Below are 27,405 nucleotides of genomic sequence, written 5' to 3'. Positions count from 1 at the left end.
TGAACAGAACGTGCGGTGCGCTTTCATGAATGAACTTGCATGAATGGTTCGCGTGGGCCGTGCAGTGGACGCTGTGTCGCCCTCAATCACGGTTGATTAGGGGTCGTGTTCTCTGGATATCTTTTCTGAAAAGCAAAAACAGCGTATAATGTCTGAACCCAACGAATTACATCGTGCGTTCTCCTCATTCAGTTCCGATCTCTGCAGACGTCCGCATCTGTCTGTTCGTCTGTTTTGACAATGAGTGGAAATTATGTGGCCCTTTGTTTAGGAAGCTAATGACTGCGTATACTTGACATCGTTTTTTATAGTAATGTTTACTGTCCTTTGTTTTTATTAGTAATCTTTACTGTCCTTTGTCAGGCAGTGTTTCGTTCGTTGTGAATACATTAAAATTCATTTAGGTTCCTTCGACTGCGACACTAATTGCTTGCACGTGGCGACTACTGCTACAAGTGTCCGTGGCAGCGGAGTTCGTCGTTGATTGATTGATTGATTGATAAAATACGTGAATTCTGAAAATTGTTTTCACGAATTAGTACCCCTAATCCCCGTAAAACTTAAGTTGCTTTTTGGAGCCCTACGTCTTGCCCATTATATTTTCTTTGCGTAACTCCAGAGCCACTGCCTTGCGGCTGGCGCACCGTAGACAACTTTAAATTTGTGCCGTTAAAGCCTATATGCCGAATGAATTATTAATCAATGTCGACTGTCGCTCATGAATTTGACGGAGCTCTTCGGTGTGAAAGCTGATGGGCCAGCACTGCTGTACGCTCTAGCGGCGCAGACAGTTGCATTCGGAATAAAACAAGTAGCCTGTAGAATGCGAAGACTGCAGACCGAAATATGCGGTACTCCCTCCGTCGCTATGCAATCTGTTGTTCGATTTGCGAATAATGCGCGCCTCGCACCATCGTCGAGACACGGATGAAATTATAGCCGCGCGTTCGATTCTTGTTGTTTCGTTGGCCTCGCATGAATATCGCTGGAGACGGGCCTCGCGTCATCCTCGGGAGATTGTTTTATCCTCTTGGCTTTTGTCATTCTTCTTTGTTTTTGTCTTCTTCCTCTTCGCCCGTCGCCTCGTGATTCTCACTGGCGAGATTCGATTTCTCGAAGATGGCGCAAGTATGCGCTAGAGCTCACGCGTTTTGCTCACTGCTGAGCACGTTTTCTTGACATGCACGTTCTCTGTTCGCCGAATACTTTAGCGTTTTTTTTTTAAACTTTCATGAGAATGCATTAACGCTCTGACATTCTGAATAGGGTCACTTCTGTTCGGAAAACTTTGCCGAACCAGAATATAAAATAACGACACAATATCATATGACGCGTTTCTGACATTGTGTCGTTATTTCATTTCTTTAGCTCTTTAACGCGTGATAAACACGGACCATACGTGGGCCCACATGAGCGAATACCCGTTTATCTTTCCGCGTCTAAGGGAAAGAAACAAAATAGGCTAATAGATGCTAATGTTCGGATGGGCGTACAGTCTCCTCCACCGATATGAAGGTAGTGTTGGTTTGCTGCTGATATCAATTATTATGCGCAGTTTTGACGAAAGAACGACGTTCTAATTTATATCATCGGAGACTGTATGCACTCTAGCGATCTACGCTAGTATTATAATATACATTATTTTGCCGGGTACCTGAGCCCAGTATGCGTGCCTATATAAATGATCTGTTCATCGCTTCGTGCGAGACGAATACCGATGATTGATTGAATTAATTTTTCGCGCTTAATAACACCTATGCGGCATTTTGAAGCATCTCTAACGCGTGCTGTTACGTCCTCGTTTCGCAACACCGCTGGCGTCCTTGTGAGGTCTCCCTTTTCGTCTGGCGCGTTGGCACTGCAAGCCTACGTCGGAGCCAAACGTTGTTACAGCTGCCGCTGTTGCCGTGTATCCGATTGCGTCGGCGGCGTCGAGCGCGGGAAAGGCCCAGGCGAGGAGCGTTGGAAGCCCACACTGCTCGGCGGTATACTTTTGGTTAGCATTGAAAGATGCTTAGTTTAGCGTGCCCGACCGAGTGGTGGCGTTTTCGGCGCCATTTTATGGCGCTAAGCTTCTGCCAAGGACGCGTGTTCGACCCCATGGCCGCGGCGATCGTATTGAAACAAAAAAAAAAAAAAAACTCCGGATCGTTGAAATTTCTGGAGCCCTTCACCACGGTATGCCTCACAGTCACATCTTGGTGTCGGCAAGTAAGTCACCAGGTATGTTTTTTTTTTTTTTTTTTTTTTTTACAGCGATGAGCTTGAACCGGAGCCTGTGTAAAACTGTTTTATCAGTTACATCGCTGTGTTGGTGAGCGGTCGCTCCAAGTAATTGTGGGGTGAACCAAACGCATTACTTTGAATGCAGCGCGCTGCACAAAATATAATACGTTTTTTTACTTTTATTATTATTATTATTATTATTATTATTATTATTATTATTATTATTATTATTATTATTATTATTATTATTATTATTATTATTATTTATAGTGGCTAAGGTACTCGGCTGCTGACCCGCACGTCGCGGGATCGAATCCCGGCTGCGGCCGCTGCATTTCCGATGGAGGCAGAAATGTCGTAGGCCCGTGGGCTCAGATTGGGGTGCACGTTAAAGAACCCCAGGTGGTCAAAATTCCCGGGACCCTCCACTACGGCGTCCCTCATAATCATAAGGTGGTTTCAGGACGTTATACCGCACAAATCAATTATTATTATTATTATTATTATTATTATTATTATTATTATTATTATTATTATTATTATTATTATTATTATTATTATTATTCAACGGACCACTATACGGCAGTCGTCTGTTATGCCGGTGTGTCACCGTCGTATATCAGATATTTTCATTCACTCTGCCGCTTATGTATTTATTTAAGTCATCCCCGACATGGCGGCATCGTCGCTGTCGTTACAACCGTCACCCCAACTCTAGAGATGCCTCATTGTTTGACGCTTTTAAATCGTAAAAGTCTCGTCAAGTTCATCAGTGTATACTACGTTTCAAGTCTTTCTGTGCACAAGGATTGCTTCCAACCACACAACAAAATCTTGCGATCGTCCGCGCTTAGATATCGCGTGGCGTAAGGGTAACCGTGAGTGTGCATTTATTGTCAGTAAGCAAGAGAAAGCGGTCATTTCTTAATAATATCTGGGGTTTCACGTCCCAAAGCCACGATACGATTATTTAACTCGCACTTACACCATTTTGTCTCTATCGAAGTGCGACCGTCGCGGCCTACGGGTCACCAGCCGAGCACCATTACATCTGCTCTACCGCGACGGACAAGGTATTCTTTTTTTTTTATGTTTCAGTGAAAGAGTTCGACCCTTTCCTCGTTTTTTTGTGCCGTTAAGGCCTTCTAGTGATCAGCTCGCGCAGGATTGGGTAAAGTGGAGATCATTGGGCAAGGCCTTCCTCCTGTAGTTGGCAAAGTAGGCTTCGAGTGATGATGATTATCATAATTAGGAGGTCGGCTTTGGGTTGTATGTTTCCTTTTTATCCAAGGTTCTACGCCTTACTTTCACGACGAATCCACACGGACTATTATATAGTTCAGCTTTCCAGGTCTTAGGACAAGGAAAAGTTGGCATTCCGCGCGAGTCATTGAGATACATTGTTGCCAACCGGCTGTAAAGCGTGCGCCAACCGTTTGGCGCGAGTTCTGCGGCCGAGTGATCTCGGCCTTCGATCCATCCAAGGCCGCGCCGCCGACGTTGTTCCTGAAACGCCGGGATGTCAAGGTGACGGCACGCTCATAACTGGGCTTCCTGTATAAGATGGAGTGATGCCTTCCAATTTCCAGTCGGAGGTCACTGGAGCAGGTGTATCCTTTCATTGCCAGATGCTCCACACATAACAGCCTCGATACACATACAGTCCGTCTTCACTTTCTCAATTTGGTCTGGTGGAATGGTGTTGCCTATTTCGAGTTCTCGAATATAGAATTTCCGGCGTCTACAAAGCTTTTTCTTTGTGTGTGTGTGTGGAGGTGGGGGGGGAAGGGGGGCTCCAAGGAGTGGAGTTGAAGTTGTCATAACGCTTGTGCGCACTTATAAGGAGTCATCGAACGAAAAATGTAGCAGGAGCCACCTTGTCGACTAAGTCAGGTCCCTGACAGAGTCAATTCTCTTAACCCTCACGAAGAAAGACCCCCTTGTCGAGTCGAATCGTTGCGCCAGCAGCTTCCCAGCGGTGCTTTGCATTCTATAATTGGCTGTACGCAAGAAAGTGTGCAACAGAGCAACAGCATGCGCAGTCTTTAGTTAGTTTTATGGTACATTCGACTCGTAGTTTTCGAGCGCTGCAGAAGCGCCCTGGCGACGTGTGTCAGTGGCGTCACGCTTGGCTGCATGGTCAATATCGAGCGCTCCGACTGCATACGTTCGGCTGATCCTTCCCGAAAGCCACGGTCCAGCTCTGCCCGCCTCATTTAAACCTCGGTGCGTGACTTTGAGACCTGATCACGTGACTCACGCACCTCGTCCGGTATGAGAAGACGCGGTGACCGTCTTTCCTCTTCGGGCCTCCGATTGCTGTGGTGAGCGGCTGAACGTTCGTCTTAGGGACGCGTTTTCTGCTTCTGGTGAAGAACGGGTAGCGCATTGTTGCAATTCAAGGCAGAGCTTGGTGACGCCCACTGATTGTACAATTATCGAGTTTGTGACGTTCTTGTTGGTGTAGCGGGCTACGTAATGTTTTTCCGGGAGTACACCACGAGTTGCGAAAATGATTATATTAATTCCTTCGTTTGTTTTTTAATGATGCCTTGCTTCTGCATGTCGACTTACCTGCTGACTCTTTCTTATTTTTCGTAGGAACGGCGCTGCCATAAGACGGGAACAATAAGCAACCTCGGACACACCGGAAGTGTGGTAAGCACCACGTCACTCGTACTTCCTGCTACGCAATCGGTGTGTGACGCGTGTTGTGCGCCGACTGCCGGCCGGCTCATCTATAACAATGCGTGTGACCCCTTGGTTGTCCGGCAGTTCTTTCGTGAAACACGTGCAGTACACTCGCTGGGCAGCGGACACGCATCGCAGCGGGCGTATTAAACCGCTCCGGGAGGGTTCTTCTCTCGCGCTCCGTTGCACAGCCATCGTCCAGCTCTATACGCGGTTGGTGCATTGCCCCTTTTTTGTCGCTACACTCGGGTCGTCGTCGTCCCTGTTGCGAAGCAGTGCGGCGGTGGTGCTTCCTGGTTTTCGCGCGCACGCGCCGTGAGACTGGGAGGGTGCGATGTCGCCGCCTGGTAGGCATGTATTTAATCCTTAGCCGCCTCTCAGGCACTGCGCCGTGCTCCCGACTGGGTTGCAGAAAATAGGTGCCTTTTCTCATCTTCTAACCACTACCACCACCACCACCGCTCTTCAGAGCGTGCGAGTGTGCGTTGGGGGAGAAAATGGTTGTGGTAAAACACTACTTGAACGGAAGAAGCTGTTTTTTTTTTTTTTTCCGTGAGGGCTCTTTCCGTAGATATATACAACCACGGACTACTGTGCGAAGTACGGTAGACATCACTTGTTGTCTGTAGTCAGAACTGGTCTTTAGTCAGAAGGGGTCGTCAGGATTATGTCTTTGGGGGTGCAGAGCCGGTTTGAATCGTGGTGCAGGAATGAAAGTCCTAGTGTAGCTTCAAAGGGGGGGGGGGGGGGGGTGAGTTCTGTATTTCCTGAAGGGGGGAGGGGCAAGATTTCCTTTTGCACACCCCCGCCGACGCCCATTGCTGCATTGTAGTGATGGTGACGTAAAATGAATCGAATTAAAGTAGGCGAAAGATCGCACGTTCCGCAGGTGCGATCCGAACCCACACACCATGGAATTACGTGTCCGATGCTCTAGCACTTGAGCGATGCGATGGTAGGTGCTGTCCCCGGTCCACTTCGTTTGATTATTTTAGTACTTGTAATCCCTGGGAATGTTAAGCAGTGCGCCATTCGTGACAAAGAGGGCGTCACGTGGCACGTGATTGCTTCATGCAAAGGTGTACCTCACCGATAAACCCTCGCAAGCTATACCCTGAGGGCTGCACTCGACCCATTGTTTCGTAAGCGTACCACAAAGTATACTCAGAGAAGTAAGTGTTCGCGGTTGACCAATGAACCCGAAGTCGTGTTTGGTGATCGGGGTGGCCGTGCTGCCTCGTGCAAGGAGAGCCTCAAACGCATACCTCTTAAGAGACTGGAGGAGTGGCTAAGGGGACTCCTTCCCACACTGTAAACAAAAGTTAGCCGAAATGGGAGTTTCTCCAGCACATGAGCCCACAAAACTCCCCTGCCCCAATTATTTACTCCCTGGTAGGGAGTGAACTCGGCACATGTCATCGTAAAACGCCCCCTCCGTAATCACAGAGTTTATGAACGACATGACCTTGGTAAACTCCCCAGGGAGTTTCAGGTCACGTGGTTACAAACTCCCTATAGGAGCTTTAAAAACTCTCTTTGGGCGTGACGTGTGTGTGTGTGTGTGTGTGTGTGTGTGTGTGTGTGTGCGCGCGTGTGTGTGTGTGTGTGTGTGTGTGTGTGTGTGTGTGTGTGTCTGTACGGGCATATGTTTGCACGTCGGTGTGAAACACATGTGATTTGTGTGGCTAACCATGTAAGCATCTGTCAACAGGCAACGAAATTATAAGTGCAGCGAAGAATAGCAACGACCGGTTGGTATTTACTGGGAACATTTCAATATATTTCGCACCTTAAACCACGCTGCACATCGGTCCGATTCCTCAACGAAACGTCCTGAATGCCACGCTTCAAAGGGCCGAGTAACAAAAAACTTCGAAGAATAAATTAATGGTAGCAAAAGTAAGCTGTTACGATCGTCAGCGGCTGCTCCTGGAGTTTCACCATCAGAAACTTCGAAGTGGTTTGAAGTAGGCTTCGCTCGACTACGGCAGGCTGGCCGGCAACCGGTCTGAGAGTTGCGCCGGCGACGCGCTCGCCCCGTCTCTGCCAATAGTGGCTTCTCGGAGTGTCACCGGTATTTCACCGGCTGTAACATCTAAGTGGTAAGAAGGCCTCGCTATGCCGTCGGTATCAAGCCGGCATCGTATCGAACTCGCACTGTGCGCTGGCCACCGCGGCAAGCGCTACGAGCTAGCACCGACCACCGGCGATGCAAAGAATGTGTTTCACAAAAAATGAAGGCTGCTGGAATGTATAACAGTCTTCTGCGCCTTGCCACCGCAGCTGTCAATGACTAACTACAAGGCGAGCGCCGAACGAGGCGGAGTACGATCGTCAGCGATTGCACCGTAAAACTTCGAAGCGGTTCGAAGTAGGCTTCGCTCGACTACGGCAGGCTGGCCGGCAACCGGTCTGAGAGTTGCGCCGGCGACGCGATCGCCCCGTCTCCTCCGATAGTGGCTTGTCGGAGTGTCACCGGTATTTCACCGGCTGCAACATCTGAGCGGTAGGAAGGCCTCGCTATGGCGTCGGTATCAAGCCGGCATCGTATCGAGCTCGCACTGCGCACCGCCCGCCGTGGCGAGCTCTGCGAGCTATACATGCAATGCATGCGAGCAACGGGAACAGCGACTGCGAACCGTCTCATTCGTTTAAGCATATCGCTCCGTAGCTTAAACTGCGTGGATAGCGGACACCTATTTCTGTGCATGGGAAAAACGAGACGTAAACTGCACATCAGCAAGCATTTTGTGATCGCCAGCTGTCATTCATCGAATCACCGTGCCGTACTCGTGAGTGAGGCCTAGTCGTCGAACGCGGTAGCGGCGGTCTACCTCGGTTCATCGCTGGAGCTGCTGAATGTGCCTCGTTAATGTGTTCATTCAAGGCCGCGCGCACTTTGTGTATGATTCAGTGCATTTTACGGGTCCACAAACAGCACTGCTGATGCGAATTCAGCCTGTACGACAGAGCGTCAACTGATAAAACTTTTTCGTTATAGTAAAAAAAATATTAAATATTAGGCAGGATTAGGATAAAAGGCATGTGTGTTGAAGTGCTTACATCAGACCACCGCAATTTCATACTTACGCCGTGCGTATTTATTGCTTAATTATTAGAAAAAAAAAAGGCTTTCACCTGGGCTACAGGAGGTCAGAATGTGGTGCCTATATATACTCGGTGACTATATGGTAGGTGTGTACTGCGTGTGGCAAGCTGTGGTGAGTGCGAGTGTTGTGATATTACGTGAACGTTGTGATAATGTTTGTGTACTGTAATCATTGTTGTGCGTATTAAATGTAATGTAATTAAAGTTACGCTTGCGCATGGTACGGCTGCTGACGTAATTTTTTTTCTCGGTCGATGCAAAAAATTTACTCCCATACTGACCTGAAAAAGTTCCCCTATGGATGTAAATAAAAACCCCCCTGACACCATGCGAAAACCCCCTTCTGATGGGGAGTAAATTTTTATTCCCAGAGACGGGTTTTTTAAAACTCCCTTCTGGGTGTGCGCTAGAGGACAAGGCCATTTACTCCCATTTCGGCTTATTTCTGTTTACAGTGCAGGCTTCACGGAGGCACTACAGGGACATTTGAAACATCTAGGTCTGTCTGATCGCTAGGACTTGCTTTATTATTATTATTATTAATATAATAATAATAATTATTATTAGTGCGTTTAGTTTTAATATTGGTTGTCTTTGTCTCTCGTCAAACCCTTAATTTGATTCTAATCTCCATATATGTCGGTTTGTTTGTGAGCGAGTCTTTTATTCGAGCAATAAGAGAAATAATCAGCACCAGCTCGCTCAAGCATGTTTTCTTATGAAGGAGGAATAAATTCGAGCAGCTTGCTCCGCGGAGAAAGTAGGCTTGCTTTTCCCAAGAGGTCACGTGGAAAGCAGGCATATTCGCGTATATTATTTCTATATCTGAACTTTCAACGTACCAAAAACCACGATGTTCATAGTGATGGATGCCGTAGGGAAGTTGCTGCGGAAGTTTCGACCATCTGGTGTTCTTTAACGTGCACTTGTCATCGCACGGTATAAGCGGGCATCTATTGTTTTGACTCCACCGAAACGGGGGGCGCATTCGTAATAATAATTTTCCTAAAGGAAAAGCTCGTGAACCAATGATCTTCGAGAACATTCTTTTCAATTCGTGAAGTCGCTCTTTCCGCGCGCCTTTGATACAAATTAAAAAAAAAATTATTGGGATGCATGCGTTTCGTGGTTCACATTAATCGAGCGGCTTTGCCGAAGTCGGTGCACGCGACCTAGCGCCCGCCGCACACAGGGGCGGGTATGCGTGTGCGACACCTTTTGACGTGACACACGATATGTGTACCGCGATTCGTTGAAGTGCATGTGGTGACGTTATGACTCACGTATGCGCCGCCGCATTCGCGCGTAACCATCGTCGTCTGCTCTGTCCTGACTTCGGATTTCCCCATGCAACTGTCTTGTGAGCCTCGTGCAATTCTTTTTTGTTCTACTTATTGTGCATTGAGTGAGCAAACAGACTAGATCTACATGTATTCCTTTAGCCATGGTTTTGGGGGTACACTTTAAAGAAAGTCAAGTTAACGCTAATGAAGACGGACACAAAGACGAGACAGACAATGGTGCAAGCGTAACTAACGTCTGAAAAGGCTCAACGAAATGTATGCCCTCAGTTGTACATACGCCGTCGGGCATGATGAAAGCTCCGCGGAAAATGACGTGATGAAATCTCGCAGATGAAAGAGCGCTCTGCATCAAATGCTATAAGAGGGCAGTCGCATCGAAGCCGCGTTGACACACATGGGGTGGTTCTTTTTTATTTTATATATAAAGAATGCTTCTGAAGCTAACCGAGTACAGTATAGCTTTTTTTAAGGGAAGTGCATATAATTTTTTTGTCTTCCAGCACAGTACAGACACACCAACGCCACGACCCTTTCGTCGAAGCTCCATGAGGCTCTGCGGAGCCCCGCTCTTTACAACCAAACCTGGGCGACTCAGCACGCCCGTGAGGCAGCGTCGAGGCAAGCCCTTGACGTCCCCTCATGGGAGGCTTAGGCCCGGCCTCCTAAACCTGCTGGTTTCTTATAATAAAGTTTATTCCTCCTTCTCCTTCTAACTTCTTATTTCGCGTACACGTCAGCCGGTTGACTTCTCAACCTAAACTATCTAACATGTCTCAGCACTTTCCTTTGCTAATTTTTCTCTCATGCGTTCAGCGTTTTTCTGCTCTCTACTACCAGTGTCTGTGTTCGCAATCGTTGTGAAATCGTGATGCGTGCTTTTTGTCCTAATCGTTCTGCACGAACGGACAAGGCGGAGGGTCCGAAAAAGGATGCTTGCAAAAGTATACGACCGGCTGGTCCGTCCGTTCATCGACCTTATTTCCTCCTACTTCTCGCGGGGAATTTCCCGCTCTCTGTCCACGCACGGACCGTCTACTGAGGCTGTAGCCGCCGGGGCTGCACTTTCCTTCGCCTGTAGCCTCTCCTTAATGGCAGTGATACGGCACCATCCTGCCTGTGGCATAACGCTGTTCGATTTTTTGTTTCCCTCCACAAAAGAAATGAGGGTCGGAGGAGGGGATGTTGCCCGTCGTTTGCTGCCACCGTCTTTTCTCCATGTCTTGGTCTACTACGAACGCTTTGGTTGCAGCAGTTATAGCCGTGCTTGACTGCCCCTTATTTAGAGATAAATTTTGTTCCGACTTCTGTTTCGGCGTTGTGTTGTAATGGCTTTAGATAGAGTCGCCTCGGTGGCCCAGTGGTTGCAGTGTTCGGACCCGAAAGCCGTGGATTCGATATTAGCTCCGATTCCGGCGGAGACGAAAAGCGGCAGAGCCTAGTGTAATGCGGGATGGGCATGAAGATGGTGCATAGAGGCTAGTGTACTGCGTTAGTGTACTACGTTGTACGGAGCCCTACACTACGGCGTATTGTTGCAATTTGCTCTTTGTCCTTACGGCGAACAAGTGTCCAGCGTGCCACCGACATGAACGAATTCATCCATCCACTCATTCGCAATTCCATGTAGTTCTTTATGCATTTTGTAACTCCGTGTGTTCACCCAAGGTTATTAGAGCGAGCACTTTCTTCCATGCACGTAAGTACGCCAATCGTAAACAGTCCCCCACAGGTTGCCAGATATGCAAGACAGAAAAAAGCTCGAGGATATGCAATCAGGGTTTGCTTGTGACTGGCAGTGAGGTTATTCGGCCGGAAGACGGCTGCTTTTTCCTCTGGAAGCAGCGGAGGTTCTGTCACGGTGCACCCCTCGTTGGGGGTAGTGGGGGGGGGGGGGGGGCGTTCCGACGCAGCCGTGTTCGCGGTCGTCGTGTGCAGCCGAATAAACGAAAGTTGCGCGCTGAGGGAACCACGAGCCTGATTCTTCCTCTTCACTTCTCCTTTTTCTTGTTTTTATTTTTCGAGCCAGGCAACAGCAGCTATATCTTCGAGAACAACTCTTTAGTTGCGTCGTCGTCCTCCGTGTGTTGCTGACCGCCGAGAGTTTGGTTTTGACAGCACAACGGAAGAACAGGTTTCTGTTTTCCTCTTCTTTTTTTTTCCTGCGTTTTTTCAGTGTCTTGCGTTATGATTACGATTTGTCCTTTTCTTTTTACCCTTGCTGCAATTACACTTTTTTATCCTCATTTACGAGTACGCTTAGTACGCTTTCGTGACGCATGAAGGACACTCTTATTGAGCGATAAGAAGTGCAATAACTGATGTTGCAAGAACATCGAATATCTTTCGCTCGCTCGCTTTCGCGATGTATGCATTCTGCGCTTCTTTTGTGCGTTTCCCTTTCCGGTTCGCTCAACTCAGCGGAAAAAACGCGGCTGGTTTATGCATAACCCTGAAGCGACCTGTTTGGTGCCGTCTCGCCGCAATTTTTCGTGGTGTGCTTTTTCGTTCAGCATTTCGTTGTTGGTGAGTTTCCGGGGCTGTTTGGCACGGGTTGGTACGGTGTTCTGTTTACGCAGCTAGCTGCGCTGCAAGATTCCTGTGGAAGCGGGGTCAGATGAGGTCTTTCTTTCTTTCTTACTTTCTTTCCTTCTTTCTTTCTTTCCTTCTTTCTTTCTTTCTTCAATCGTTCGTTAGTTCGCTCCGTCGTGCGTTCATGCCAGTGTGCGACATCATGCAAACTTTGTCAACTGGGGCGGCAAAGAAAAGGCGGCATACCAAGGATAGGTTTTCTTTTTTTTTTCTTCGGCCATCGATTAAGTAAGAAGAGCTTAACCCAGAACCCTCTAAAATGGCAATAACCCATCTGCTAAAGGCGGGAAGTTCAACGAAAGGATAATTACATCCAGTTTTCTGTCCTAAAGAACGTCCCAATAATGTATTAGGTGCTTGTGATAAAGCTTCGGCTGCTTGACATGCGACTGAATCAGTTGGTACATAAGCAGTAGTCGTAATTCGTATGGGTATGGCATATGTGTGGCACGTAATGATATGTAGTTTCGAGCTGATACTCGCGGTAAAATCTGGTCAGAGAGAGGAAACAACTGCGAGGACGTTAATGAACGAAAAAGAGTCCTTGCCGCGTTGGGTGGGACTTTTTTCCCGGTGTACCAAGACATCACTGTGCGAATGCGTTCGTAGTGCTATTGTCGTAATAAATTACAGGAATGCGTATTACAATGCATTCATCTGGACTATTTCTCGCCAATACTGACGACTTGAAATAACTTGGGGTATTGAACAAACGTCTTCCTATTTTTATACGTCGCGACATGACTTCCTTACGTCCTGCAACGTGGACTATATTCTAAGCCAACTATTTTCATGCATGTGCGCCTACGGTAGCACTGTTCGTTTTGTTGTTCAAAGGACACCAAATAGCGAAACGATTTTTCGCCTAATAGTGTACATTTTCACATTCCCGAAAACACCACTCTCATACCGCGACACGACACTTAGAAAGCGAGAGAACGCAAGATGCTGGTGGAGACGCCACTGTGAGGTTCCCGCACCAAACACCGTGACGTCATAGATTTTGAAGGAGTCTCCTCGATGCCACGTAACTACTAATCGACAAAAATGAAGTACACTGTCATCTATGGGTGTCGTATACCTAGTGTACGAAGTTTTAAGAAATTTCGTCGTGCGAATATCACGAATATCGTGCGAATATCCGAAGAAAACATCGAGAAATTAGTGATGTCACGCGTGGAGATTTTGGCGCGAAATTCAAAAATGAAACATCACGCTGGATTTCCTCCGCCTATAATGAACTTGTGAAAGTGAAACATATGGCATTGGAGTTCTCAAGAGTGCCTTTTGTCAATCTAAACGAAGCCCTTGTTTCTATCTTTAGTGTTCCTGTAAGCATACAAAACGACAAGATTAACAGAGCGCCATTTGGCGACACCGAAGCCCATGCGTAAACTGGTTCATTGTTTACAGGGCGTGTGCTCCTTAGTTTAACGTTTAGAAATAAAAAAAAAAACAGAAGAAGAGCACTGACGATTTCATGTCAGTATACCTTTAGGGCTCGGCGGTTCGATTACGCATCTGGGGCACCTGTGCGGGCTTAAAACGTGCGATACGTCCGTGAGCGCTACTCGCTTGGCTGTCGCCAGGGGTTGGCAACGCCTTCTTTTGAAGCCGTTTTTCCCCGCGTGCCGGGAAAACCGAACCGCTCGCGTCTGAGACGCGAGGCTGACAGGTTCGCTGTTACCGGGCTCTAACGTGTAGTTTGAAGGCGACTGTCTCGTAACCACTCCTTTTTTGTTTTTTCTGGGGCGCTTCTCAAACACGAGCTGTGCGCTCCGCGTTTTCTCGGCAAGGGCGCTGCTGCTCGACTGCGGCTTGTCTTGCCTCCCCCCCTCTCCCCTTTTTCTTTTTGCGTATTCTGAGAAGTGTCGTTCCGGACCGCCTATAGTCTCGCCGAACGTACCTGCGCTCTGCAATCTGCTCCGCGAACGGCGTTGAGGTTCGTCAGAGAAGGCTTCTCACGGACGGGACCTCTCCCGCAACGGTGGAGCGAAACGAGAAGTGCTGAGAAAGAGAACCTCGCCTTTACATAGCGTTCATACCGTCATGAGAGCAGTAATTGTAGGTGTTTTGTGCCGCTGACCGGCTACCTACTGCAATCGCGCGTTCATCAGCAGTGTTGTCAATTTTTCTTTTCTCATATTCTGAAAAAAAATCCTAGCTTATGTGCGAGCGGTGAGGGTGGGTCCTAGCGCCGCAGGGCAAACTTAAGGAATAGAAAGTGAAATACTGAGCGCTATCGCTAGATCTTTCGCATCGTCGTTTGAGATATTATCACTGTACCCTCCCTATTTCTCTTAGATTTTTCGCTCTACCGCGCATTTCTTACCCGCCGGGCTGGAAAGCGAGAACAACTTTATTCAGAATGTCTGCAGGATCGATTTGGATATTCTAGTTCACATGTCCACTCACGGAAAACAGATATCGTTATTATATCTGCTTGATTCTCTGTATTCGTGTTTTCTGCGTCGTTTTGTACATGTCGTTGAAGGTTGCCTTGGACGGGCTGTGTAGCAGACCAGCGTCTCGCTCTTTGTTAACGTGGTGCGTATTCGGTCGCGACGAGAGGCTATAAGTAACTGAGGAGATGCGAAGCCTTGAGTAAACGTTGGACGAAGAATGTGGCGCAATCATTCACTCTTACTTCCCGGCCTGGCAATGCACAAATGCGCTGTCATTTATTGAATAGCTCTTGTCTATCATAGTATTTGCAAGTGGCGCGTTCCCTTATATGTGCAAACTCTGTTTACGTAAGGAGTCAGGCAGAGGACTGAATAGGTACGGACGATGGCTCGATCTTGGCTCGATCTGTTGTCGAACTGTGGGGTTGTCGAAAGCAAAGGAAGCGTGTTTGAAGACGGAAACGAAGTTCGTTGTGCAGTAGAACAACATAGGGCATATACGGACAGTGCCCGCTGCGGCGCAGGACATAAGTCATCGCCTCCATCAGCACAGACATTGATGATGAGCGAGATAGGATATGTAGTCTTCTATTTCACGTGAAATGGCATACGTGTGTAGAGTTCTCTATACCCATTCGAAGAAATGCCGTAAAAACGGCTCCGGCCGCGCAATGCGGAGATGTCGTCAGCACTATACGTTCGCCATCACCTCACAGGTCGCCCGCCGCTGTGTGCGTGGAACGAAAACAACGCCCCAGCAGGTATTCGTGCGAGCTTTGCGCGAGTTTCTTTTTCGCATTGTTTCCTTAAAGCCCACCATCCGTGACCGTTCGGATGCTTGCGCAATTTTGCATGCCTTTCGTCAAGTTTTCGCTTATATATCGTGGCCCCACGCTTTATTTCTTTCTTTCTCGTGACTTGAGTGTTTTTTTTTTTTCGATGCTCCACTTCGGTAACGAGCGTTTCGTTGCCGCGTGCATGCACGTATACGCTGCGTGGTCGACGACTCGTTGCTCAACGGCGATGTTGATTTGCGCGCCCTCTCTTCTCGCAACCATTGTTTTCGCGAGCCCTGCGCTGCTGGCGCCACCCTGTGACGCAATTCTTCCCAACGGACGCGCCGTGGTGTGCGTGCGGTTTCTTTCCTTTGTTATTATCGCATTTCCATTTCCGTTCGTTCGTTCCGTTCGCTCATACACGGAAGCGATCTTCCGCGTCTTCCTCCTCAGTCCACTTCCTCATAATCGAGCGCGTGCATGCCCTGCTGACTTTGACATAACTAGCTTTCCGTCTCCTGTGTTGTTTTCGTTTCTTCTTCGCTTTCCTTTTCGCTGATCTGCCACGCCTTTCACGGGAAACGCGTCGACTCGTTATTCGGCGTGCAAGCCTTGCATGGGCGTCGTGGAACTTCACGCGTCGAGGGTTGTTCTCGTAACGCGCTCGAAACTTCCAGGAATAATCAGGAATTCATCCGGGCTTCCACGGTTACTCCCGGTATTACAGCAGCGCGCGCTGTCGCAGCCATCTATCTGCATGTATACATACGCGCAGCTTATCTCCGCGTTTACGCCTCGTTGTCTCTAAACAGGGGTTGACGTCCTCAGCTTGCCCGCCGTACCAGGAACGTCGCATCGCGTGGCTTAAGACGTGCGCGAGCCGAGCTGCTTCCGGGGTGTTTATAACCGAGTGGTTTATTGCGTTCGCGGTTTGTCACTATGCAGAGAGTGTACGCGGTTGATGTGGGAGGCGTTCCTGCTACGTCCGCGCGGTATAGAGGTGATGCAGCAGTCTCTGCAGCTTCCTTCTTTATTACGTCTCGACGTGTCTCCACGAATTACGAATCATTCAACCGGAGAATGCACGTACGCTTGCCATTGGCCGGGTTGATATTGGTAATAAAACTTGTGGCGAACTTCTCTTGGCGAAATCCTTAGATATCTCATTAAAAGCGAAAACTTATCGTCGGCGTCAACACGAATGATGAGGTAATACAATCATCACGCGATTACGTTATCGTATGACGTCACCGTCACGTCAGAGGCAAATATTCGAGGCGTTGTCATGACGACACATGAGGACGTCATCACATGACGTTGTCACTTGGTCTGAGGAGGGGCCGATATCAGAGGTAATACAGAACCAGGTGGGCTCCAGACACCTTCCATTGACAATGATCTTGGAGGCAGTGGAAAAGCAAGTTAGGTGCACAGGTCTTTCGGAGGGGGCAGGAGAAATCGAAAGAAAAGAAAATGGAGAACGTCAAGTAGACTGAGCCGAAGGCACACTGAGAGACTCTGCGAAAGAAAGAAAAAAAGAGATAGCAATAAATGTTTATTTCGAAGCAGTGTTCCGAGCGATGCCCGGTGTCACCCTCAAGTATTGGTAGGGTTCCTTGGTCCAGGAACCCTCTTGCTTCGACTGCCCTCTTGGCCCTGGCGACGAGTAGTTGTCCCGGGTCTTCCAGGAACTCAAGGACGCGCTTGGCCTCCAACGTGTCGATCAGGTGGTTGTCGTTCGTTTTTGGAGCTTGATTCACGTCTCTCTCTAGTTGCAATGCATGCATGGTTCGCAAAACACTGGCGTTTTAAGAGCAATTGTGCTGCTGTTGTTTTAGGGGCGAAGCTCCTTAGAGCGGCACCCGTTCGTCCCCCGTAGTATGTGACAAGTATAACATTTTGACCTCCAAGGTGGTGCCGGTGAGAGACTTCTTCTGTGCGTTGTTGAACAATAAACAATAGTGCTCAATGTACATGTCAATGGCTGCTAATGGGGAATGAGAGACAGGAGCATTCGGCTTTTAGTTAACGCGGAGGCTGCGATCACCATTAGCAGCCATTGGCATGTACATTGAGCACTATCTGACAAGAAAGGGTTGCTACGTTATACTCGCTGGGTAGCTTTAGAAAGGTTTAGCGAGCGTTGAGCCGCAGTGCCATGAATACAATGAACTTGTATATACCATGAATGAACTCGAGGTGGTTAAAAATGGGAAGTAGATACGAAGCGCAAGCCGTAAGAAAGTAAAAGCCGAATCCTCCGCCTCTCATTTCCCATTAGCAGCCATTGGCATGTACATTGAGCACTATCTGACTGAAAAAGTTTCCTGCGTCATACTCGCTGGGCGTAACCTCCTTGGTTTTCGAAAGGTTTAGCGAGCGTTTGGCCGCAGTGCCATGAATACAGTGAACTAGTGTACACCATGAACTCGAGGTGGTTAAAGGTGGGAAGTGGACCCGAAGCGCAAGCTGTTAGAAAGTGTGCGTGTGCCACCTCTCGTTTAGTCCTTGGAATGTCCGCTGGATGGCGGCGGCTTCTATATGGGGAATATATGATGAAAAGATGCGAGATGGTGGTACTAGGAGTGTTGAATAGATGGACGAACGGACACATAGACAGATGCATGGATGGACGCATGAACGGACGCAGGGGTGGCTGCATGGACGAACGCAGGGCGGACGCACGAACAGACGCACGCACTGACGGGCTGATGGACGCATGGACAGACGGAAGCAAGAACGAATGGACGGACGAATTCTTCGCCCCACTCTCCATCATTCACTCCGTGGATATGCTGCCATTTTTTTCTCTCTCTCTTTAATTGTCTCGCCTTGTTGGCATGGGGCTGGAGTAAAAAAAAAAAAATCGCGACTCTTTCTTTCGTGCAATACACGAATCTGTCAGCGAAGTTAACCATTTGCCGACTCGCCACCGGTAATAATTTTACGACAAACTTATTTTAGCTGACGTGCCCTGTGTCTTACTTTAAATCGATATACAGACGCTTTTTCTTTCTTCTCGATTTTACCGCAGATTGACTTATGTTGACCCAGTAACTGCTCCCGAAAACCCAGTTTGTTTCCAGTGTACCCAACGTCACAAATGAACGCGCAGTCCTGCGTCTGTTACCCCAGAGGTTACCTGCGGGGCCCCTGGACAAGTGGACCACTTGTGCGGGCATGTGTGTAGCCCAACTGAAGAACCGCCGCATAACGGCACCGCATGCGTGCACGGGCTCGACGGAGCGGTCAAGAGGAAAATGAAAACAGGGTCAAGGACGTGACGCGTACCTAAGACGCGAGAAAGAAAACTATTTTTGGACTTCTCCTTTACAAGTTGCGCCGACGACAGAGCTAACACCTCGCGTCGAATAGAAGGCGCCGTTGTTATATACACTGTCGGAGTGCTTCGCCCGACGTCTTGAAGCGAAAAAAAGAAAGTGTGCTAGGTCAAGCTCTCTGCTCCTCGAAACCATATTTTGCCCAGACCGAGCGTTCGCTCGTACAAATTTGGTGTCCGGCGTAAATGTTTTTTTTTTAAGAGGCTCGCTGCTTTGCTTCAACGAACAGTCTTGGGCATTCGTTTTGGGGCGTATACGTACACACGGTGAAAAACTGTGTTTGTCTTCGGCATTTAATGAAGAACTTTCGAAAAAATTCGGATTTAAAGCAAACGTTGTGTGCTTTTTCGTTTGATTTTGATTTCTCTCTGTACAGAAACAATGACGGAGAGGAGAGGAGTCTACAAGAGCGCACGGTACATTTCATGAAGGAAAGTTTATTCGATCAACGAACGTAAGCGCTAGAGGCAATTATACATTGTGTCAGTATAAGTTACACCAATATTAGACGCAGCTGTATGCAAACTGCGATAATAGACTGTGCGCTATCAATAAATTATAGAACTAGAAGATGTTAACAGAGGCTTCTGAAAAAGGCGAAGAAAAAACAGCAAAAAAAAAAAACTATTTCCTCAAGCCGGTGTCAAAATCCGGGAACGCTGCTCGTTGTGGATGTCGGCGAGCTTCTTTCTGCCTGCCATCGACGTCTCCAGATTAAACACACACACACACACACACACACACACACTATATATATATATATATATATATATATATATATATATATATATATATATATATATATATATATATATATATATATATGTATATATATATATATATATATATATATATATGTGTGTGTGTGTGTGTGTGTGTGTGTGTGTCTGTGTGTGTGTGTGTGTGTGTGTGTGTGTGTGTGTTAGTGACCAAAAGAACAGCATATCCACGGTGTGGGTGAATGATGGAGAGTGGGGCGAAGCATCCGTACGTCCATTCGTTCTTGCTTCCGTCCGTCCGTGCGTCCGTCCATGCATCTGTATGTGTGTCCGTTCGTCCATCTAGTCAACACTCCAAGTAACTTCAGCTCGCATGTTTTCATCATATATTCCGCATATAGAAGATCCGCCATCCAGCGGATATTCCTAGGACCTAACGAGAGGAGGCACAGGTATACTTTCTTACGGCTTGCGCTTCGTGTCTACTTCCCACCTTTAACCACCTCGAGTTCATGGTATATACGAGTTCACTGTATTCATGGCACTGCGGCCCAACGCTCGCTAAACCTTTCTAAAACCAAGGAGGTTACGCCCAGCGAGTATAACGTAGCAACCCTTTCTTGTCGGGTAGTGCTCAATGTACATGCCAATGGCTGCTAAGGAGAATGAGAGACCGGAGAATTCGGCTTTTAGTTAACGCGCACGCTGCGAATTTTGTATTGTTCAGCAACGCGCAGGAGAAATCTTCTGCCGGCACCACCTTGCAAATCAAGGCGTAAAGCTGGTTACGCACTACGACTACGACGAGGGACGAACGGGTGCTGCTTTAAGTAGCTTCGCCCCTAAAAAATTGCAACACGGTCATGTACTATCGGCGTCAAATGAAACCCGAACAGCGGAACGCGTGTTTCAAGCATTAGAAACCGTATAGTGTTGGCCGTCCAGTCATCACCATTGACAGGCGTGCACATCCGGTTTGGCAGCACTGCGAGATCCCCCTATAGAGTGCGTTATCTTCGTTTTCGCTGCCGTTTTCGCATGGTGACAATGGTGGAAATTGTGAGCGTGCTAAGCGCTTTTGATCGTATCACTCGCAATTCCTTGCTTTTACTTCAGCGTCGCAGTGCAATCGGTGTCTGGGCGCGATCAAACAGAAAGAAGTATAATCGGTTTGCGGTTGATTTTCAAACGATTATCGCATCTCGTTCGCCAGCGCTGCTTCACCTATACCTTTCTTTCAGAGAACGACCCGAAAAGGCTTCATTTTGATTGGAAATGCCGAGTGTTTCTTCGTAAGAGAGAGCGCAAATTGTTTCGCTTTACCGGCACGAAGTGAAACAGCGTGAGGTTGCCAGCATTATGAACTGACCTTTGTGTACTACAAATAGAATTTTTCAGGCATTCCGTGATGATGTGATGATGATGACTACATAAGAAAAAGCAACACGTCGTCACGTTTTATATTTATTCGTTGTAAGTGTGATTTCGCTCCTATCGTGAGCTAAATATAAACTGCGACAGCTAATGGACCACTCCAGCTAGTTATCCACTGTCGTTCATGGTGATGTTGATGATGATGCTCTGTTGATGATGCTCTGTTGATGATGATGATGATGATGATGCTCTGTTTCACAGCAACTGGCCCTTCTGCCAGTTGCTGTGGCAACTTTCCGGACATCTATCTTTGTTCGTTGAAAAGCGTGCGATGCGAGCCTGCGATGGCCTCCACCACCACCACCACCACCACCACCACCACCACCACCACCAAAAGAAAGAAAGAAAGAAAGAAAGAAAGAAAGAAAGAAAGAAAGAAAGAAAGAAGGAAAGAACAGGCAAGCGCGCTGTTGCAGCGATCCATGCTGCCCTCGATTATTCGATGGCAGTAAACGGAGCGGATCAATGCAAGGGCGGAACCTATGTATCGATTTGCTTACGGTTTCCGCCGGGAAATAAAAAGCGCGCGCGTACGCGCATCTCGCAAACGCGCGATTAATTTCCTTCTCGTGACGGCAAAAGCGATGTGCTAGTGACATGACGTATGGATTCTCGGCGTGTTCGGGAGAAGAGCCATATATGAATGTCGTATACATATTGGCCGTCTTTCTTTCTTTCTCTCTTTCTTTCTTTCTTTCTTTCTTTCTTTCTTTCTTTAACAACGCCTGAGTGCCTCGTCGACAGCAACTTGAGTCGTCGAGTATCATCTGCGTGTCCGTGCGTCTCACGTTTTTCAGACGCCTGTGGCATGAAGTAAGAGTATAATTTGTCGCGCTAGCGGGCGCTTACGCGCTTTTGCGCACTTTTAACGTCGCCCGCCTTTATCGACTCTCGTGCCGACTCGTTTTTGTGATGCTGCTTCTTCTTTTTCTTTTTGTAACATTCGCGGACAAAAACGCTTTTTATTACTCTCGTTAACGAGATTCGAAAAGTGTTCTTATATAAAGTGTTTACACGTGTTTTTTTTTAAATTCGCGTTGCGTGCAGACGATACGAATCGTGATTCCTATAACGCATACGTATAGAATGAAGTGTGCTCGATGTTTTTTTTTTTTTTCGTTTCGCTCCCTCGGTCGTTATTTTATTCATTTATTTTTTTATTTAAGGTCTCCGAATGACGCAGCGAAGCCATGATTAATAGCTTGTAAACAGCCCGCGGCGAAGCTTTCTAATCGCACTGAAAAAAAAAAATCACTTAGCCATTTTTAAGCTTAAGTGATGTTAGAAAAATGAAGTAATGAAATCTATAGTGCAGCGTGCTCATGGCTCTCTCTTTCTCCCTCAAGTGTGCAAGGTTTGAGTTTGAGGGAATTGGCGCTACCTAACATCGTTCTTTGAATATCGCGTAAAACTCATACACGTCTTTCCAGTCTAGCTTTTGTGAGAGCATGTTGCGTACATTATGTACTGGCGATGTTTTGATGGCATCTTTTCTACTTAGAACAGAGGAACTGGCAAGAAGAGAAGCTGATAGGCTGACATGTAGGAAAATTTCGGTATGCTTTACCATGAGCTGTGAAACATGCATAACACATCAGAGGGGAGACCGTAATGGAAGGTAACAGAGGAAAGAATAGAACGATCAGATGGCTGAGAATAAAAAAAAAGGGGGGGGGGGGGCGGTTGGCTAAGACAATTGGAGACACCACTACATTTTGGTCAAACTGCGTGATTGGACGGAACGCATCGAAAGATGAGGTGGGACAAACGGGGGTGAAGTACCAGTTGAATTTATCGAGACATGAAAGCAGACTTTTGAACAACTCAAACCACTTGTAATGCCGTGGTTAACATCGTAAGTATTAAATACCGTGGGAAAAGCGAAGAAAATAAGGAGACACGCAACAGGCCACGAAAAAAAAATATGAAAAAAGACGCGATGTGAATGAGAGTATTTACACCTGAGAAAACCGCGTTTAAGTGAGCTCATTATGTGGCTTTAGAAGCAGATGTTTTCGATACGGGATACGAGATTTTCGATATGTGCGTATCTGCTGATACGCATATATCTTGCTGGTTAGAATAATCGGTGGATGGCTGAAGCACCATTTCCCCCATTTCTCCTGACATGGAACTTCTTTATTATGCTGCTGCCTGATAACTTCCTTTCTTTGGACAGGACTGTCGCGTCCCATATCTATTCCGTTACCAACTTGCTCAACTTTCTATACGCTGATGGATGCGAAAATAGTGAGACCTGTGTGTTTAGATTTATGTGCACCTTAAGGAAGCCCGGGTGATCTTAACTACTGGAGTCATCCACTGCGGCGTCTCTCTTGAACGTGTCTTGATTTCGAGACGTTAAACACCATCACTTAAAGATATTAGCCATTAACTTTCTACGCTGCTTACACCATCGCAGTCGCGACATCGTTTGTCTATCGCAACGAGCAACAATGCAGGCTTCGAGAAGTGCGGCACTGCCGATATTGTAGTGCGACTGCGAGTGATACACGACAGCCTAGCGTGCTAATTTGCATACACTGAACTCATCGTTACGTGACTCAAACGCGTTACGTCATCGTTTCTCGGTACACCGTGGTAGAGAGAGAGGTCGCTTACTCTTCTTCTTCGCGCGAGTCACCCCACCGTGCACCTCGTCGATCTCGCGTGCCGTCGACCTCGCCGAGAAGCACCCCGCGGAATGAAATATACTCGCCGAGACAGGAAGTGTGGCGGAGCACTTTTCTTTCGCCTATACGCTGCAATGCCGGAGCAATACACTCCCGCATTGCGAAGGCAAAGTCAGGCCGTATACAACTCAATCGCGCAGTGCCGTATGATCGCTGCAACCCCTTTTTCTCTTTACCTCCGCACATAAACGTGTATTATACGCCGCGGAATGCGTATCGCGACCGGCTAAAACGTTGTGCGTGTGTAGCCTTGTTTCTTGTCTTTCTGTGTATGGCGGTCGTTCCCCCTCCCCCTTTTGTTTTGTTTTCTTTCCTCGTCTTACCAGTTGCGGGTAGTGCAACGACCAAGGAGGTTAAAAAAAAAAAATGCTGGAGTGGAAGCTCCCGCAATGCTTTGCCAGCAATAGTGGAGCCAGCTTTTGCCGTATCTGAGAGACTTGCTATTTTCTGGTGGTGCCCACTTATAGATCAAGTGACTTTAATTTGCTGATCTAAGTCTAATTACAAATTTAGTCTGTCTAACTATAAAAGAAAAGATAGTTGTTTTCGAAGAAATAATTCGCGGAGACTAATATCAGTGACTTAATCTCCAATCAAATTTGCCTTAAATTCGAGGCTTATCTTACTAAAGAAAACTAGTAACACAAGGACGCACTTTGAAGACTATTTAACCCTAAAAGGTCGCCACGTTAAACTCGTTTGGTGTGCGAGGAAAACGCTCCTCCTCAATCGCCGAACGTCAACAGCTCATCGTGCCCTTAGTAAGATGGCTGCCCCTACCGCCATGTTAAGGTTGGCACGGCTTCACTTGTGGGCAAGAACTTCCACTCCAACTATTTTTTTTTAAACCTCCTTGGCAACGGCAGCTGTTCGCACACTGTTACCGAACGAGCATCGACATTACTGGGCTATATAGACCCTTTCATTGTTTGCAAATACAGGCTCTTGATGACATCTGGTTCTCTCCGCCGACGTGCCTTAATAGCATCGGTGGGCAACAAGAGCTTTTGAAAATAGCCCGCTGATTTTCCAGTTTCCTTCCCTTATTTGGTAAAATAGATTAAAGTAAATGTTGTTTTGAGCAACATAAAAGTAATGAAATATTTCCTTATACTTTATGCACGTTCCTTTTATGCGAAAAATGACATAGAGACTTTTCTAACCATTAAAAACAATTTGAAAACGTTCTTTCAGTTTCGGACGTTTTTTTTGGGGGGGGGGGAGGGGGGTACAATGTTTGCAACCTTGAAAGCGTCTATAGTAAACCTTAATTATATACCCCCTTATAGTATCGCGAACTTCTTTCTTGGGGGTGACGCCCTTGGTGGCTTGTGATCCGTCTCACAAAATTAACAGAACGTACGCTGCTTTTACGTAGCAGTAACGTAAGTCGTATAGTTATAGTTTTCTCGGTAATTGTGCGTGTTGGTTTGTTTTGCTTGTTTAATTGACGATCCATTCTCTATCAGGTGTCCAATCGCCTTTTATAAGTCACTAATCGTTGAAATGTACGACATATCATGATTTGAATGACAGAACATTAGCAGTATTTTGCATGCGGACCAACAAGGCCTCCAGCGCACAAGTGGCTCGCGTTTTTTGCACAGGGGTATCGCAATGTGATGCATGCAAATTCGCAAGCAGCGTAGCTCCTCTAATTTTGTGAATTTATGCTGTCTGGAAAACGAAAAAAAGTTCGGTTAGATTCCACGCACCGCGGGAATCGATGTTATGCGAAGCATGCGGAGGGAAGGTGATTGTGTTGTATTTTTTTTTTTTTTTTGTTCAGCGGCACGTTAGGTACGGCGGCCGACACAGAACGAGTTCGCGGAGTCACTGACAGGGACTTCGCGAGACCCGCGTAGCTTCGGCTACTCCTGCGCGGAATTCCTCGAGTTCGGCAGCCACTCCTTCGGGATCGTGTTGAGTGAGTGCACCGACCGCCGGCTTCCTCGAAACACCGTCGTCGCGGCGAACCTTTCCGCGTCGATGTGCCTGAAACGAAAAAGTAAAAAATAATAATAATGGAATATTAAGAGAAAGCGTGGGGGAAGGGAGTGGGGGGCAGCACTAGAAGGCGCACTCTCGAGTAAATTTAATCTATAACATCACTTTTTATTTATCTCGTTCTTTTCGGTCTTTCCGAATACATTCGCTTGCGTATGCCGAACCGTCCAACGATTGAAACGGTCATTCTCCTCTCTATAGTGTTTTAAAACCGTTTCCAACCATTTGAAGTTTGCGTTCTCTGCTGTAGTGCAGTTATACCTATTATAGAGGTAGTTTATATAGTTGTGCGGTCCCGTAACGCCGGGTAATACGTTACCAGGCTTTTGAACGTTTTTCTTTTTTTTTTTTTTGACCCCCGGTTTTTCCCTGGAGCTATTCTGCCTGCTCACGTCAGGAACAAGCTAGGAGTAATCGACTGGAAAGACGTATGAAGAGCAATGACCGGGGGGTTCATGCAGTTTGACTGCTCGCTAGCTTCGCAGCAGCAGCACTACTACTACTACTACTACTACTACTACTACTACTACTACTACTCCTACTACTACTACTACTACTAGTAGTAGTAGTAGTAGTAGTAGTATTCTCAGGTCTTTTTTTTTTCTCTCGTATCCTTCTACAATTATAATTTTTTTCAAGGTTGTTGAGTCCTCGATTACTTGTAAGTCTCGTTTGTTGCAACTGCGCAAAGACCAGAAAAACAAAGGAGCAATTATTGCCACTTTATAATAGTTGGTCGATTAGTCGAAAGAGACGCCTGTATATGTAAGCATGGAAACCGAAGGTACGTAAAAAAAAGAAATAAAGAACCTGAAGAAAAAAAGGAGATAACCGTAAAGCCTCATGATAACGCAGGCCCATATGTTTGATCACTACTGTCTGTGATTTTCACGGAATTATTACAATTTTCACTGACGTATCGTCCGTGTATGCGGGCGTGAACGAGATATGGAGGCCTCGTTTTTTTTGTTGGACGCACGTGGTGAGACCAACGGTATGTACTGCTGTGCGAAACTGCCGGGCTATAGCACAGCCCGACAGCGAATGCTAAAACAAAAAACGGGCGGCTCCTTGCTGCGCGCTCCTGCACTATACCTTTCAAATCATATCGCGTTCCCGCCACAACTCTCGCCGAACATGACCGACAAAACTTTTGGCGTGGCAGCCAGCCACTGCCACTATACGCGCGCACTTTTAATTATTGGCGAACCGAAAGCGAGGGCTGCCTCGTTGTATACGAATGGATTTGCGCCTCAAACCGCGCTTCGTCTGCACCCTTGCAGCGCCGCTGCTGTATATACCACGCTGCCCGTATTATAATTTGATACGCTCGTGCCTACGCACCTTGTTACGATGCGTTTAGTGGAGCACCTTCGTTGCGTCGCCCGATACTCCCGAATCTATTATATGTAAGGCGTCGCGGGCTGCGCGCGCATTAATACAAGAACCGTGGGACTTGTACGCGCGGGAACCTCGTTTTGGAACGCATATACTGATGTAGGAGACCATGCCTCGGACAGTGTGTGTGTGTGTGTGTGTGTGTGTGTGTGTGTGTGTGTGTGTGTGTGTGTGTGTGTGTGTGTGTGTGTGTGTGTGTGTGTGTGTGTGTGTGTGTGTGTGTGTGTGTGTGTGTGTGTGTGTGTGTACTCCAACAAACAACTCCACCCGTGCCGCGTGTGTATATTGAGTTTCATGCATATAAACATTTTTGTCCCACCCCTCCGCGCAACGCATGCATACAAAACTTGCCGGGACGTCCCGCGCTGCGCGATTCGGGTCGCCTTGTGTGCGTTGTGTTGCATGGGTCCTATACGCGTTGTATGCGTGAGAGGCCACGCCTTGAAACGATATTGGGGCGTCTGCGTGCCGATCGAGTCTGACGTGCGAGCTTCGCGTTATCGCGCCCGTCAGGATGAAATGGCCGATTGTTGGAACGACGTATGCGTGTGCGTATAAACGGGCTGGGAAAGTCGTCTGCGTGGTTGATGCAGGCTCGGCAACTGAAGCTTTAGGGGTGCGCGGAGGCACCACGAAACGAGGCCAGGAGATAGTAATTAGTATCGTGGGAACTGCAGCTGAAGCTGACGTCGTTTGGCGATTTACAATTGTTT

General features: G+C 47.4%; 1 protein-coding gene across 6 annotated transcripts in view; it reads left to right on the top strand.

Annotated features, from left to right (window-relative positions):
* Positions 1–27,405, top strand: part of Oatp30B (Organic anion transporting polypeptide 30B) — a 272,925-nt gene that overhangs the window by 152,297 nt on the left and 93,223 nt on the right. For 5 of the 6 annotated variants that reach the window (XM_037425496.2, XM_075895467.1, XM_075895464.1 and 2 more), the window contains one exon: positions 4,828–4,884. The exons of the other annotated variant lie outside the window; for it this stretch is intronic. The gene's annotated coding sequence lies outside the window, so the exon portion shown is untranslated. The remainder of the gene's footprint in view (positions 1–4,827; positions 4,885–27,405) is intronic. 6 annotated transcript variants of the gene reach the window in all.

The sequence above is a fragment of the Rhipicephalus microplus genome, chromosome 5 (genome assembly GCF_043290135.1).
Source record: "Rhipicephalus microplus isolate Deutch F79 chromosome 5, USDA_Rmic, whole genome shotgun sequence".
Taxonomy (NCBI): Eukaryota; Metazoa; Arthropoda; class Arachnida; order Ixodida; family Ixodidae; genus Rhipicephalus; species Rhipicephalus microplus.
This window is presented reverse-complemented; position numbering and strand designations above follow the sequence as displayed.